We start from the raw sequence: 13,387 nt of genomic DNA on the forward strand, positions 1-13,387 counted from the left end.
AGCCTGATGGTGTGTGAAGTCAGTGAGCCAAATGGAGTTGTTCTCCCACAAGAACCACTCGGTTGATTCTTCTTCAATATTCCATTCAGCAACATGCAGTGTTGCTTGATGGAATTAGCTCTTAAAGCAACATCTGCGTCTAGAGCCTTTGTATTTAGGGCTAGCTGAAAACGGCTTTGGCGCTGAAGTGGTTTCTGAATGTGGAGTTGGTGGCATGTGAAACCCGCCTGTGGAGCCTTCGTTTGTGTGGGATGCTCACCAACCTGCCCTTCAGGACAATGCACTCAAACGGCATTAAGCATACTGTGTGAACACGTAGTTTGCTTGAGAGCTGCCTGTCAGCCTGATGGTGTGTGAAGTCAGTGAGCCAAATGGAGTTGTTCTCCCACAAGAACCGCTCGGCTGATTCTTCTTCAATATGGAATTCAGCAACATGCAGTGTTGCTTGATGGAATTAGCTCTTACAGCAACATCTGCGTCTACAGCCTTTGTATTTAGGGCTAGCTGAAAAGGGCTTTGGCGCTGAAGTGGTTTCTGAATGTGGAGTTGGTGGCATGTGAAACCCGCCTGTGGAGCCTTCGTTTGTGTGGGATGCTCACCAAGCTGCCCTTCAGGACAATGCACTCAAACGGCATTAAGCATAGTGTGTGAACACGTAGTTTGCTTGAGAGCTGCGTGTCAGCCTGATGGTGTGTGAAGTGAGTGAGCCAAATGGAGTTGTTCTCCCACAAGAACCACTCGGCTGATCCTTCTTCAATATGCAATTCAGCAACATGCAGTGTTGCTTGATGGAATTAGCTCTTACAGCAACATCTGCGTCTAGAGCCTTTGTATTTAGGGCTAGCTGAAAACGGCTTTGGCGCTGAAGTGGTTTCTGAATGTGGAGTTGGTGGCATGTGAAACCCGCCTGTGGAGCCTTCGTTTGTGTGGGATGCTCACCAAGCTGCCCTTCAGGACAATGCACTCAAACGGCATTAAGCATAGTGTGTGAACACGTAGTTTGCTTGAGAGCTGCCTGTCAGCCTGGTGGTGTGTGAAGTCAGTGAGCCAAATGGAGTTGTTCTTCCAACAAGAACCACTCGGCTGATTCTTCTTCAATATGCAATTCAGCAACAAGCAGTGTTGCTGGATGGAATTAGCTCTTACAGCAACATCTGCATCTAGAGCCTTTGTATTTAGGGATAGCTGAAAACGGCTTTGGCGCTGAAGTGGTTCCTGAATGTGGAGTTGGTGGCATGTGAAACCCGCCTGTGGAGCCTTCGTTTGTGTGGGATGCTCACCAACCTGCCCTTCAGGACAATGCACTCAAATGGCATTAAGCATAGTGTGTGAACACGTAGTTTGCTTGAGAGCTGCCTCTCAGCCTGATGGTGTGTGAAGTCAGTGAGCCAAATGGAGTTGTTCTCCCACAAGAACCACTCGGCTGATTCTTCTTCAATATGCAATTCAGCAACATGCAGTGTTGCTTGATGGAATTAGCTCTTACAGCAACATCTGTGTCTAGAGCCTTTGTATTTAGGGCTAGCTGAAAACGGCTTTGGCGCTGAAGTGGTTTCTGAATGTGGAGTTGGTGGCATGTGAAACCCGCCTGTGGAGCCTTCGTTTGTGTGGGATGCTCACCAAGCTGCCCTTCAGGACAATGCACTCAAACGGCATTAAGCATAGTGTGTGAACACGTAGTTTGCTTGAGAGCTGCCTGTCAGCCTGATGGTGTGTGAAGTCAGTGAGCCAAATGGAGTTGTTCTCCCACAAGAACCACTCGGCTGATTCTTCTTCAATATGCAATTCAGCAACATGCAGTGTTGCTTGATGGAATTAGCTCTTACAGCAACATCTGGATCTAGAGCCTTTGTATTTAGGGCTAGCTAAAAAGGGCTTTGGCGCTGAAGTGGTTTCTTAATGTGGAGTTGGTAGCATGTGAAACCAGCCTGTGGAGCCTTCGTTTGTGTGGGATGCTCACCAAGCTGCCCTTCAGGACAATGCACTCAAACGGCATTAAGCATAGTGTGTGAACACGTAGTTTGCTTGAGAGCTGCCTGTCAGCCTGATGGTGTGTGAAGTCAGTGAGCCAAATGGAGTTATTCTCCCAAAGAACCACTTGGAGTATTCTTCTTCAATATGCAATTCAGCAACATGCAGTGTTGCTTGATGGAATTGGCTCTTACAGCAACATCTGTGTCTAGAGCCTTTGTATTTAGGGCTAGCTGAAAATGGCTTTGGCGCTGAAGTGGTTTCTGAATGTGGAGTTGGTGGCATGTGAAACCCGCCTGTGGAGCCTTCGTTTGTGTGGGATGCTCACCAAGCTGCCCTTCAGGACAATGCACTCAAACGGCATTCAGCATAGTGTGTGAACACGTAATTTGCTTGAGAGCTGCCTGTCAGACTGATGCTGTGTGAAGTCAGTGAACCAAATGGAGTTGTTCTCCCACAAGAACCACTCGGCTGATTCTTCTTCAATATGCAATTCAGCAACATGCAGTGTTGCTTGATGGAATTAGCTCTTACAGCAACATCTGCGTCTAGAGTCTTTGTTTTTAGGGCTAGCTGAAAAGGGCTTTGGCGCTGAAGTGGTTTCTGAATGTGGAGTTGGTGGCATGTGAAACCTGCCTGTGGAGCCTTCGTTTGTGTGGGATGCTCACCAAGCTGCCCTTCAGGACAATGCACTCAAACGGCATTCAGCATAGTGTGTGAACACGTAGTTTGCTTGAGAGCTGCCTGTCAGCCTGATGGTGTGTGAAGTCAGTGAGCCAAATGGAGTTATTCTCCCAAAGAACCACTTGGCGTATTCTTCTTCAATATGCAATTCAGCAACATGCAGTGTTGCTTGATGGAATTGGCTCTTACAGCAACATCTGTGTCTAGAGCCTTTGTATTTAGGGCTAGCTGAAAACGGCTTTGGCGCTGAAGTGGTTTCTGAATGTGGAGTTGGTGGCATGTGAAACCCGCCTGTGGAGCCTTCGTTTGTGTGGGATGCTCACCAAGCTGCCCTTCAGGACAATGCACTCAAACGGCATTAGGCATAGTGTGTGAACACGTAGTTTGCTTGAGAGCTGCCTGTCAGCCTGATGGTGTGTGAAGTCAGTGAGCCAAATGGAGTTGTTCTCCCACAAGAACCACTCGGCGTATTCTTCTTCAATATGCAATTCAGCAACAAGCAGTGTTGCTTGATGGAATTAGCTCTTACAGCAACATCTGCATCTAGAGCCTTTGTATTTAGGGATAGCTGAAAACGGCTTTGGCGCTGAAGTGGTTTCTGAATGTGGAGTTGGTGGCATGTGAAACCCGCCTGTGGAGCCTTCGTTTGTGTGGGATGCTCACCAAGCTGCCCTTCAGGACAATGCACTCAAATGGCATTAAGCATAGTGTGTGAACACGTAGTTTGCTTGAGAGCTGCCTGTCAGCCTGATGGTGTGTGAAGTCAGTGAGCCAAATGGAGTTGTTCTCCCACAAGAACCACTCGGCTGATTCTTCTTCAATATGCAATTCAGCAACATGCAGTGTTGCTTGATGGAATTAGCTCTTACAGCAACATCTGCGTCTAGAGCCTTTGTATTTAGGGCTAGCTGAAAACGGCTTTGGCGCTGAAGTGGTTTCTGAATGTGGAGTTGGTGGCATGTGAAACCCGCCTGTGGAGCCTTCGTTTGTGTGGGATGCTCACCAAGCTGCCCTTCAGGACAATGCACTCAAACGGCATTAAGCATAGTGTGTGAACACGTAGTTTGCTTGAGAGCTGCCTGTCAGCCTGATGGTGTGTGAAGTCAGTGAGCCAAATGGAGTTGTTCTCCCACAAGAACCACTCGGCTGATTCTTCTTCAATATGCAATTCAGCAACATGCAGTGTTGCTTGATGGAATTAGCTCTTACAGCAACATCTGGATCTAGAGCCTTTGTATTTAGGGCTAGCTGAAAAGGGCTTTGGCGCTGAAGTGGTTTCTGAATGTGGAGTTGGTGGCATGTGAAACCCGCCTGTGGAGCCTTCGTTTGTGTGGGATGCTCACCAAGCTGCCCTTCAGGACAATGCACTCAAACGGCATTAGGCATAGTGTGTGAACACGTAGTTTGCTTGAGAGCTGCCTGTCAGCCTGATGGTGTGTGAAGTCAGTGAGCCAAATGGAGTTGTTCTCCCACAAGAACCACTCGGCTGATTCTTCTTCAATATGCAATTCAGCAACATGCAGTGTTGCTTGATGGAATTGGCTCTTACAGCAACATCTGCGTCTAGAGCCTTTGTATTTAGGGCTAGCTGAAAACGGCTTTGGCGCTGAAGTGGTTTCTGAATGTGGAGTTGGTGGCATGTGAAACCTGCCTGTGGAGCCTTCGTTTGTGTGGGATGCTCACCAACCTGCCCTTCAGGACAATGCACTCAAACGGCATTAAGCATAGTGTGTGAACACGTAGTTTGCTTGAGAGCTGCCTGTCAGCCTAATGGTGTGTGAAGTCAGTGAGCCAAATGGAGTTGTTCTCCCACAAGAACCACTCGGCTGATTCTTCTTCAATATGCAATTCAGCAACATGCAGTGTTGCTTGATGGAATTAGCTCTTACAGCAACATCTGGATCTAGAGCCTTTGTATTTAGGGCTAGCTGAAAAGGGCTTTGGCGCTGAAGTGGTTTCTGAATGTGGAGTTGGTGGCATGTGAAACCCGCCTGTGGAGCCTTCGTTTGTGTGGGATGCTCACCAACCTGCCCTTCAGGACAATGCACTCAAATGGCATTAAGCATAGTGTGTGAACACGTAGTTAGCTTGAGAGCTGCCTGTCAGCCTGATGGTGTGTGAAGTCAGTGAGCCAAATGGAGTTGTTCTCCCACAAGAACCACTCGGTTGATTCTTCTTCAATATGCCATTCAGCAACATGCAGTGTTGCTTGATGGAATTAGCTCTTACAGCAACATCTGCATCTAGAGCCTTTGTATTTAGGGCTAGCTGAAAACGGCTTTGGCGCTGAAGTGGTTTCTGTATGTGGAGTTGGTGGCATGTGAAACCCGCCTGTGGAGCCTTCGTTTGTGTGGGATGCTCACCAACCTGCCCTTCAGGACAATGCACTCAAACGGCATTAAGCATAGTGTGTGAACACGTAGTTTGCTTGAGAGCTGCCTGTCAGCCTGATGGTGTGTGAAGTCAGTGAGCCAAATGGAGTTGTTCTCCCACAAGAACCACTCGGCTGATTCTTCTTCAATATGCAATTCAGCAACAAGCAGTGTTGCTTGATGGAATTAGCTCTTACAGCAACATCTGCATCTAGAGCCTTTGTATTTAGGGCTAGCTGAAAACGGCTTTGGCGCTGAAGTGGTTTCTGAATGTGGAGTTGGTGGCATGTGAAACCCGCCTGTGGAGCCTTCGTTTGTGTGGGATGCTCACCAAGCTGCCCTTCAGGACAATGCACTCAAACGGCATTAAGCATAGTGTGTGAACACGTAGTTTGCTTGAGAGCTGCCTTTCAGCCTGATGGTGTGTGAAGTCAGTGAGCCAAATGGAGTTGTTCTCCCACAAGAACCACTCGGTTGATCCTTCTTCAATATGCAATTCAGTAACATGCTGTGTTGCTTGATGGAATTAGCTCTTACAGCAACATCTGCGTCTAGAGTCTTTGTTTTTAGGGCTAGCTGAAAAGGGCTTTGGCGCTGAAGTGGTTTCTGAATGTGGAGTTGGTGGCATGTGAAACCTGCCTGTGGAGCCTTCGTTTGTGTGGGATGCTCACCAAGCTGCCCTTCAGGACAATGCACTCAAACGGCATTAAGTATAGTGTGTGAACACGTAATTTGCTTGAGAGCTTCCTGTGAGACTGATGCTGTGTGAAGTCAGTGAACCAAATGGAGTTGTTCTCCCATAAGAACCACTCGGCTGATTCTTCTTCAATATGCAATTCAGCAACATGCAGTGTTGCTTGATGGAATTAGCTCTTACAGCCACATCTGCGTCTAGAGCCTTTGTATTGAGGGCTAGCTGAAAACGGCTTTGGCGCTGAAGTGGTTTCTGAATGTGGAGTTGGTGGCATGTGAAACCCGCTTGTGGAGCCTTCGTTTGTGTGGGATGCTCACCAAGCTGCCCTTCAGGACAATGCACTCAAACGGCATTAGGCATAGTGTGTGAACACGTAGTTTGCTTGAGAGCTGCCTGTCAGCCTGCTGGTGTGTGAAGTCAGTGAGCCAAATGGAGCTGTTCTCCCACAAGAACCACTCGGCTGATTCTTCTTCAATATGCAATTCAGCAACATGCAGTGTTGCTTGATGGAATTAGCTCTTACAGCAACATCTGCGTCTAGATCCTTTGTATTTAGTGCTAGCTGAAAAGGGCTTTGGCGCTGAAGTGGTTTCTTAATGTGGAGTTGGCAACATGTGAAACCCGCCTGTGGAGCCTTCGTTTGTGTGGGATGCTCACCAAGCTGCCCTTCAGGACAATGCACTCAAACGGCATTCAGCATAGTGTGTGAACACGTAGTTTGCTTGAGAGCTGCCTGTCAGCCTGATGGTGTGTGAAGTCAGTGAGCCAAATGGAGTTGTTCTCCCACAAGAACCACTCAGCTGATTCTTCTTCAATATGCAATTCAGCAACATGCAGTGTTGCTTGATGGAATTAGCTCTTACAGCAACATCTGCGTCTAGAGCCTTTGTATTTAGGGCTAGCTGAATGTGGCTTTGGCGCTGAAGTGGTTTCTGAATGTGGAGTTGGTGGCATGTGAAACCCGCCTGTGGAGCCTTCGTTTGTGTGGGATGCTCACCAACCTGCCCTTCAGGACAATGCACTCAAACGGCATTAGGCATAGTGTGTGAACATGTAGTTTGCTTGAGAGCTGCCTGTCAGCCTGATGGTGTGTGAAGTCAGTGAGCCAAATGGAGTTGTTCAGCCACAAGAACCACTCGGCTGATTCTTCTTCAATATGTCATTCAGCAACATGCAGTGTTGCTTGATGGAATTAGCTCTTACAGCAACATCTGCGTCTAGAGCCTTTGTATTTAGGGCTAGCTGAAAACGGCTTTGGCGCTGAAGTGGTTTCTGTATGTGGAGTTGGTGGCATGTGAAACCCGCCTGTGGAGCCTTCGTTTGTGTGGGATGCTCACCAAGCTGCCCTTCAGGACAATGCACTCAAACGGCATTAAGCATAGTGTGTGAACACGTAGTTTGCTTGAGAGCTGCCTGTCAGCCTGCTGGTGTGTGAAGTCAGTGAACCAAATGGAGTTGTTCTCCCACAAGAACCACTCGGCTGATTCTTCTTCAATATGCAATTCAGCAACATGCAGTGTTGCTTGATGGAATTAGCTCTTACAGCAACATCTGCGTCTAGAGCCTTTGTATTTAGTGCTAGCTGAAAATGGCTTTGGCGCTGAAGTGGTTTCTGTATGTGGAGTTGGTGGCATGTGAAACCCGCCTGTGGAGCCTTCGTTTGTGTGGGATGCTCACCAAGCTGCCCTTCAGGACAATGCACTCATACGGCATTAAGCATAGTGTGTGAACACGTAGTTTGCTTGAGAGCTGCCTGTCAGCCTGATGGTGTGTGAAGTCAGTGAGCCAAATGGAGTTGTTCTCCCACAAGAACCACTTGGCTGATTCTTCTTCAATATGCAATTCAGCAACATGCAGTCTTGCTTGATGGAATTAGCTCTTACAGCCACATCTGCGTCTAGAGCCTTTGTATTTAGGGCTAGCTGAAAACGGCTTTGGCGCTGAAGTGGTTTCTGAATGTGGAGTTGGTGGCATGTGAAACCCGCCTGTGGAGCCTTCGTTTGTGTGGGATGCTCACCAAGCTGCCCTTCAGGACAATGCACTCAAACGGCATTAAGCATAGTGTGTGAACACGCAGTTTGCTTGAGAGCTGCCTGTCAGCCTGATGGTGTGTTAAGTCAGTGAGCCAAATGGAGTTGTTCTCCCACAAGAACCACTCGGCTGATTCTTCTTCAATATGCAATTCAGCAACATGCAGTGTTGCTTGATGGAATTGGCTCTTACAGCAACATCTGCGTCTAGAGCCTTTGTATTTAGGGCTAGCTGAATGTGGCTTTTGCGCTGATGTGGTTTCTGAATGTGGAGTTGGTGGCATGTGAAACCCGCCTGTGGAGCATTCGTTTGTGTGGGATGCTCACCAACCTGCCCTTCAGGACAATGCACTCAAACGGCATTAGGCATAGTGTGTGAACATGTAGTTTACTTGAGAGCTGCCTGTCACCCTGATGGTGTGTGAAGTCAGTGAGCCAAATGGAGTTGTTCACCCACAAGAACCACTCGGCTGATTCTTCTTCAATATGCCATTCAGCAGCATGCAGTGTTGCTTGATGGAATTAGCTCTTACAGCAACATCTGCGTCTAGAGCCTTTGTATTTAGGGCTAGCTGAAAACGGCTTTGGCGCTGAAGTGGTTTCTGTAAGTGGAGTTGGTGGCATGTGAAACCCGCCTGTGGAGCCTTCGCTTGTGTGGGATGCTCACCAAGCTGCCCTTCAGGACAATGCACTCAAACGGCATTAAGCATAGTGTGTGAACACGTAGTTTGCTTGAGAGCTGCCTGTCAGCCTGATGGTGTGTGAAGTCAGTGAGCCAAATGGAGTTGTTCTCCCACAAGAACCACTCGGCTGATTCTTCTTCAATATGCCATACAGCAGCATGCAGTGTTGCTTGATAGAATTAGCTCTTACAGCAACATCTGCGTCTAGAGCCTTTGTATTTAGGGCTAGCTGAATGTGGCTTTGGCGCTGAAGTGGTTTCTGAATGTGGAGTTGGTGGCATGTGAAACTCGCCTGTGGAGCCTTCGTTTGTGTGGGATGCTCACCAAGCTGCCCTTCAGGACAATGCACTCAAACGGCATTCAGCATAGTATGTGAACACGTAGTTTGCTTGAGAGCTGCCTGTCAGCCTGCTGGTGTGTGAAGTCAGTGAGCCAAATGGAGTTGTTCTCCCACAAGAACCACTCGGCTGATTCTTCTTCAATATGCAATTCAGCAACATGCAGTGTTGCTTGATGGAATTAGCTCTTACAGCAACATCTGCGTCTAGAGCCTTTGTATTTAGTGCTAGCTGAAAATGGCTTTGGCGCTGAAGTGGTTTCTGTATGTGGAGTTGGTGGCATGTGAAACCCGCCTGTGGAGCCTTCGTTTGTGTGGGATGCTCACCAAGCTGCCCTTCAGGACAATGCACTCATACGGCATTAAGCATAGTGTGTGAACACGTAGTTTGCTTGAGAGCTGCCTGTCAGCCTGATGGTGTGTGAAGTCAGTGAGCCAAATGGAGTTGTTCTCCCACAAGAACCACTTGGCTGATTCTTCTTCAATATGCAATTCAGCAACAAGCAGTCTTGCTTGATGGAATTAGCTCTTACAGCAACATCTGCGTCTAGAGCCTTTGTATTTAGGGCTAGCTGAAAACGGCTTTGGCGCTGAAGTGGTTTCTGAATGTGGAGTTGGTGGCATGTGAAACCCGCCTGTGGAGCCTTCGTTTGTGTGGGATGCTCACCAAGCTGCCCTTCAGGACAATGCACTCAAACGGCATTAAGCATAGTGTGTGAACACGCAGTTTGCTTGAGAGCTGCCTGTCAGCCTGATGGTGTGTTAAGTCAGTGAGCCAAATGGAGTTGTTCTCCCACAAGAACCACTCGGCTGATTCTTCTTCAATATGCAATTCAGCAACATGCAGTGTTGCTTGATGGAATTGGCTCTTACAGCAACATCTGCGTCTAGAGCCTTTGTATTTAGGGCTAGCTGAATGTGGCTTTTGCGCTGATGTGGTTTCTGAATGTGGAGTTGGTGGCATGTGAAACCCGCCTGTGGAGCATTCGTTTGTGTGGGATGCTCACCAAGCTGCCCTTCAGGACAATGCACTCAAACGGCATTCAGCATAGTATGTGAACACGTAGTTTGCTTGAGAGCTGCCTGTCAGCCTGCTGGTGTGTGAAGTCAGTGAGCCAAATGGAGTTGTTCTCCCACAAGAACCACTCGGCTGATTCTTCTTCAATATGCAATTCAGCAACATGCAGTGTTGCTTGATGGAATTGGCTCTTACAGCCACATCTGCGTCTAGAGCCTTTGTATTTAGGGCTAGCTGAAAACGGCTTTGGCGCTGAAGTGGTTTCTGAATGTGGAGTTGGTGGCATGTGAAACCCGCCTGTGGAGCCTTCGTTTGTGTGGGATGCTCACCAACCTGCCCTTCAGGACAATGCACTCAAACGGCATTAAGCATAGTGTGTGAACACGTAGTTTGCTTGAGAGCTGCGTGGCAGCCTGATTTTGTGTGAAGTCAGTGAGCCAAATGGAGTTGTTCTCCCACAAGAACCACTCGGCTGATTCTTCTTCAATATGTGATTCAGCAACATGCAGTGTTGCTTGATGGAATTAGCTCTTACAGCAACATCTGCGTCTAGAGCCTTTGTATTTAGGGCTAGCTGAAAACGGCTTTGGCGCTGAAGTGGTTTCTGAATGTGGAGTTGGTGGCATGTGAAACCCGCCTGTGGAGCCTTCATTTGTGTGGGATGCTCACCAAGCTGCCCTTCAGGATAATGCACTCAAACGGCATTAAGCATAGTGTGTGAACACGTAGTTTGCTTGAGAGCTGCGTGTCAGCCTGATGCTGTGTGAAGTCAGTGAGCCAAATGGAGTTGTTCTCCCACAAGAACCACTCGGCTGATTCTTCTTCAATATGCAATTCAGCAACATGCAGTGTTGCTTGATGGAATTAGCTCTTACATCAACATCTGCGTCTAGAGCCTTTGTATTTAGGGCTAGCCTAAAAGGGCTTTGGCGCTGAAGTGGTTTCTGAATGTGGAGTTTGTGGCATGTGAAACCCGCCTGTGGAGCCTTCGTTTGTGTGGGATGCTCACCAAGCTGCCCTTCAGGACAATGCACTCATACGGCATTAAGCATAGTATGTGAACACGTAGTTTGCTTGAGAGCTGCCTGTCAGCCTGATGGTGTGTGAAGTCAGTGAGCCAAATGGAGTTGTTCTCCCACAAGAACCACTCGGCTGATTCTTCTTCAATATGCAATTCAGCAACATGCAGTGTTGCTTGATGGAATTGGCTCTTACAGCCACATCTGCGTCTAGAGCCTTTGTATTTAGGGCTAGCTGAAAACGGCTTTGGCGCTGAAGTGGTTTCTGAATGTGGAGTTGGTGGCATGTGAAACCCGCCTGTGGAGCCTTCGTTTGTGTGGGATGCTCACCAAGCTGCCCTTCAGGACAATGCACTCAAACGGCATTAAGAATAGTGTGTGAACACGTAGTTTGCTTGAGAGCTGCGTGGCAGCCTGATTTTGTGTGAAGTCAGTGAGCCAAATGGAGTTGTTCTCCCACAAGAACCACTCGGCTGATTCTTCTTCAATATGTCATTCAGCAACATGCAGTGTTGCTTGATGGAATTAGCTCTTACAGCAACATCTGCGTCTAGAGCCTTTGTATTTAGGGCTAGCTGAATGTGGCTTTTGCGCTGATGTGGTTTCTGAATGTGGAGTTGGTGGCATGTGAAACCCGCCTGTGGAGCCTTCGTTTGTGTGGGATGCTCACCAACCTGCCCTTCAGGACAATGCACTCAAACGGCATTAGGCATAGTGTGTGAACATGTAGTTTACTTGAGAGCTGCCTGTCACCCTGATGGTGTGTGAAGTCAGTGAGCCAAATGGAGTTGTTCACCCACAAGAACCACTCGGCTGATTCTTCTTCAATATGCCATTCAGCAGCATGCAGTGTTGCTTGATGGAATTAGCTCTTACAGCAACATCTGCGTCTAGAGCCTTTGTATTTAGGGCTAGCTGAAAACGGCTTTGGCGCTGAAGTGGTTTCTGAATGTGGAGTTGGTGGCATGTGAAACCCGCCTGTGGAGCCTTCGCTTGTGTGGGATGCTCACCAAGCTGCCCTTCAGGACAATGCACTCAAACGGCATTAAGCATAGTGTGTGAACACGTAGTTTGCTTGAGAGCTGCCTGTCAGCCTGATGGTGTGTGAAGTCAGTGAGCCAAATGGAGTTGTTCTCCCACAAGAACCACTCGGCTGATTCTTCTTCAATATGCCATACAGCAGCATGCAGTGTTGCTTGATAGAATTAGCTCTTACAGCAACATCTGCGTCTAGAGCCTTTGTATTTAGGGCTAGCTGAATGTGGCTTTGGCGCTGAAGTGGTTTCTGAATGTGGAGTTGGTGGCATGTGAAACTCGCCTGTGGAGCCTTCGTTTGTGTGGGATGCTCACCAAGCTGCCCTTCAGGACAATGCACTCAAACGGCATTCAGCATAGTATGTGAACACGTAGTTTGCTTGAGAGCTGCCTGTCAGCCTGATGGTGTGTGAAGTCAGTGAGCCAAATGGAGTTGTTCTCCCACAAGAACCACTCGGCTGATTCTTCTTCAATATGCAATTCAGCAACATGCAGTGTTGCTTGATGGAATTGGCTCTTACAGCCACATCTGCGTCTAGAGCCTTTGTATTTAGGGCTAGCTGAAAACGGCTTTGGCGCTGAAGTGGTTTCTGAATGTGGAGTTGGTGGCATGTGAAACCCGCCTGTGGAGCCTTCGTTTGTGTGGGATGCTCACCAACCTGCCCTTCAGGACAATGCACTCAAACGGCATTAAGCATAGTGTGTGAACACGTAGTTTGCTTGAGAGCTGCCTGTCAGCCTGATTTTGTGTGAAGTCAGTGAGCCAAATGGAGTTGTTCTCCCACAAGAACCACTCGGCTGATTCTTCTTCAATATGTGATTCAGCAACATGCAGTGTTGCTTGATGGAATTAGCTCTTACAGCAACATCTGCGTCTAGAGCCTTTGTATTTAGGGCTAGCTGAAAACGGCTTTGGCGCTGAAGTGGTTTCTGAATGTGGAGTTGGTGGCATGTGAAACCCGCCTGTGGAGCCTTCGTTTGTGTGGGATGCTCACCAAGCTGCCCTTCAGGACAATGCACTCAAACGGCATTAAGCATAGTGTGTGAACACGTAGTTTGCTTGAGAGCTGCGTGTCAGCCTGATGCTGTGTGAAGTCAGTGAGCCAAATGGAGTTGTTCTCCCACAAGAACCACTCGGCTGATTCTTCTTCAATATGCAATTCAGCAACATGCAGTGTTGCTTGATGGAATTAGCTCTTACATCAACATCTGCGTCTAGAGCCTTTGTATTTAGGGCTAGCCTAAAAGGGCTTTGGCGCTGAAGTGGTTTCTGAATGTGGAGTTTGTGGCATGTGAAACCCGCCTGTGGAGCCTTCGTTTGTGTGGGATGCTCACCAAGCTGCCCTTCAGGACAATGCACTCATACGGCATTAAGCATAGTATGTGAACACGTAGTTTGCTTGAGAGCTGCCTGTCAGCCTGATGGTGTGTGAAGTCAGTGAGCCAAATGGAGTTGTTCTCCCACAAGAACCACTCGGCTGATTCTTCTTCAATATGCAATTCAGCAACATGCAGTGTTGCTTGATGGAATTGGCTCTTACAGC

This window comes from Ochotona princeps, chromosome 16 (genome assembly GCF_030435755.1).
Source record: "Ochotona princeps isolate mOchPri1 chromosome 16, mOchPri1.hap1, whole genome shotgun sequence".
Lineage (NCBI taxonomy): Eukaryota > Metazoa > Chordata > Mammalia > Lagomorpha > Ochotonidae > Ochotona > Ochotona princeps.